Source organism: Nomascus leucogenys, chromosome 4 (genome assembly GCF_006542625.1).
Source record: "Nomascus leucogenys isolate Asia chromosome 4, Asia_NLE_v1, whole genome shotgun sequence".
Lineage (NCBI taxonomy): Eukaryota > Metazoa > Chordata > Mammalia > Primates > Hylobatidae > Nomascus > Nomascus leucogenys.
The window spans coordinates 67,989,229-67,992,820 of record NC_044384.1 but is presented as its reverse complement, the minus strand read 5'-3'; positions in this window follow the sequence as shown (position 1 = coordinate 67,992,820).

Below are 3,592 nucleotides of genomic sequence, written 5' to 3'. Positions count from 1 at the left end.
AAAAAAAAAAAAAAAAAAAAAATAGTTGTTGTATTGTTTAGGGGAAAACGATAAGGAAAAAAGTCTATATATCACAACCATCTATTAGAATATTTTTGATGCACAGTTGGTTGAATCTACAGATGTGGAATGCAGTTCTGGAAAGCCAATTGTATTTATTTCTCTTCTGAAATGTTTCCTCTATTTAAGACTCAGTGCCATCTCAACTCATAAAGTATCAGCATTCCCTTGTAAAACTCACCCTGCACACAATTTATCAGTCACGAACATTTTTTCCAGCTACCTCTCTTGAAGTATTTATTATTGAGAGTAATTCATTCCATTAATGTTGATTGAGAGCCAACTTTGTGCTACATTTAGAATCAATCTTGTTAAACTGCAGCCCCAAATCACTCCAAAATTAGATACCAAATTTATTGCAAGCCCATGGGCCACAACGACCCTGTAAAGGAGGTCTGCTGTGACTAGTATTTTTACAGATGAGGAAATCAAGACATAAGGAGATTCAGGGGCTTGTCTGGGCTGGTCCAACAACTAAGAAGACATGGAGTTGGGATTTGTGCACAGAGCCTACTAGCTGCCACTTTTAGCTTCTTTCCACTTTTAATTAGACTGCTTCCCAGAAGCTGGTTAGGCTAAAATTTTATAATAATAAGGAGGACAGGTCTAGACTCCCCTCCCTTCAGGCCCATCACTAGTAGCTCTACTGGATCTGGGCTCATGTTGCCTCCTTGGTCCTAAGGGCCAACAGCACAAAAGCTCACAGCACTAAAGATGCGTGATGAAGGAGCTGAACTTTACCTTCAAGAAAAGGTCTTTCTTTGGGGCTTATCCTCTTGTCGGGAGAAGTCTCAGTATCTTCTTCCCCTTCCCCTTGCAGCTTTGTTTTTATTTTTAACTTTATTTTTTAGAGAGAGGATCTTGTTCTGTCACCCCAGCTGAAATGCAGTGGTGTGAGCATAGCTCACTGCAGCCTAGAAATCCTGGGCTCAAGTGGTCCTCCTGCCTCAGCCTCCTGAATAGCTGGGACTACAGGTGTTTGCCACCACACTGGCAAATTTTTTTTTTTTAGAGACAGGGTCTTGCTACATTGCCCAGGCTGATCTTAAACTCCTTGCCTCAAGTGGTCCTCCTGCCTTGGCCTCTCAAAGTGTTGGGATTACAGGTGTGAGCCACCACACTGGCCTCCCTTGCAGAATTTAAGAGAGAAATCTCAACTCCCCCTGTCATTGGTTGCTTTGGTTGAAGCTCCTTGAGATTGTCTGAGATTATTTCCACAGTGGTCCTAGCTGCCATCTCGGCATCTCTCTCAATTAGGTATTGAAATACTTCCCCGGAGTTTTTAGCTCCCTTCTAACCAGAATTCTCCTTTTTCCTTGGCAGGCCTCTCAGAAACTGTCAGGCAGCAGCTGGAGTCTCTGCGATGGTCTCCCCGCCCCTCAGGAATGACCCTGCCTCTCTGCAGATGGCCTCTCAGACCTGCCTTCACAGGAGGGAGGCCTATGTTAGGTAACCATGCCCTGGCTTCAAGGTGGGGTTAAGCTTCAGGGTTCAGGTGTCTGTAGTGAGAGCAGGAAACAAGTGCCAAGGGAAATGCCACTGAAGAATGGAGGGGAATCTTCCAGCCCCAGGGGCTCATAGACCACTCCCTCCTGCCATAGGCACTGTCCTCTGAACGCCCCTCCCATTCACAGGAAGGGGAGGGGCCCTTCCTGTGAGTCCTGGGTTTATGGACCTAGACAAGTAGAAACAGGAGCAGAGCAAGCCTGAGAATGATTGAAATGCTGTCGTTCTGTCCAGCAGAGCAGAAAACCTGTGCTTGGGGAACTGAACTTTAAGAAATGCAAAGCGCCTGGGTGTTCCGGGATGAGCACATTGGAGCTTAGGTCCCTTCATTCCTGGCTGTGGGAGAAAGTAGCAGATGGTTCAGCCTGGAGGCAAAGAAAGAGCCCAACAATTAGGGGGAAGCTCAAGGTCAGCACAGGGTTAAGGCCAGAATCTAACCACAGATGCATATGATTTCAGCTTTCCACATGCATTTGTGTTGAAAGTAACTGTTGGAAAATTGTAGTCTGCTCATTCCAATAGTTCTTTTAAAACCATCCACATGTTGTTCTTAGCAAAGTCTGTGTCTGAAAACCCCTATGAGGCTCATCACACTGAAATGCCACCAAGTACGTCCATAGGCTGAATTGTACATAGCGTGTGAGGGCGCTGTTGCCATCTGTAAAACACAACATTCATTTTAAAATGTCACTTGTCGATCACATCAGTGCACTCCAGCCTGGGCAACAGAGTGAGACTCTGACTCAAAAGAAAAAGAAATGTCGCTTGACAATAAGGATTTTTAAAATGAATGATACAAGCACTGTTAATGAGACCTATGAAGTTTTCTAATGTTACAATGGCATCTCATACTTGAAAAGGTGAGGAACCATTGCCTTAAAGATCTAGCTGAGGCCGGGCGCAGTGGCTCATGCCTGTAATCCAGCACTTTGGGAAGTCAAGGTAGGTGGATTACTTGAGATCAGGAGTTCGAGACCAGCCTGACCAACATGGCGAAACCCCGTCTCTACTAAAAATACAAAAATTAGCCAGGTGTGCTGGTGGGCACCTGTAATCCCAGCTACTCAGGAGGCTGAGGCAGGAGAATCGCTTGAACCCAGGAGGTGGTAGTTGCAGTGAGCTGAGATCACACCACTGCACTACAGTCTGGGTGACAGAATGAGACTCTGTCTCAAAACCAAAACAAACACAAGTCTAGCTGAGGAGGTTCCTGGAACCAGGTAAAATTGCCACTCAGCCACCTTCATCATTAAGCTACTGTACGGACAAGGGAAGCTACCCCTTGAGTCTGCATCTGTTTCTCACGTTCCCTAGTACCTGGTACTGCCCTAGGAGAGGTTTCTCATGGGGCACCTGATATATCTGGTCGCCCTCCCAGGCCTAGGAATTACCAAGGCAAACTATAAAAAACATAATTTTTTTAGACTGGATTTATAAGATTTATTATACAAGCACATAGAAAGTCCTCTATGGTACTTATGAGAAGTAAACAGCCAGTAAAAAGCAACAAAAGCCACATTAACAGTGAGCCTAAGTAGCTATTGGAACAAAAATCAATGCTAGCCTGCTTGGGTGCGGTGGCTCACGCCTGTATTCCCAGCACTTTTGGAGGCTGAGGCAGGCGGATCACATGAGGCCAGGGGTTCGAGACCACCCTGGCTAACATGGTGAAACCCCGTCTCTACTACAAATACAAAAATTAACCATGTGTGATGGTGCATGCCTGTAATCCCAGCTACTCGAGAGGCTGAGGCACGAGACTCGCTTGAACCCGGGTGGCAGAGGTTGCAGTGAGCCCAATCGCACCAACTCCCTTCATTCTGGGTGACAGAGTGAGACTGTCTCAAAAAACAAAAACAAAGCAATGGTAGCCGGAATTGATGGGGGTATGAGGGGGTTCTGTAAGGCATAAACTGGTCTGGGCAAGAGATAGTTGGGGCCACTGATGAATTGTTTGCTTTCTACTACTGCAGACGAAGCACGGATAATTAGTTCCTTATTATTTCTGCTCCCAGGCTGTGTCTCC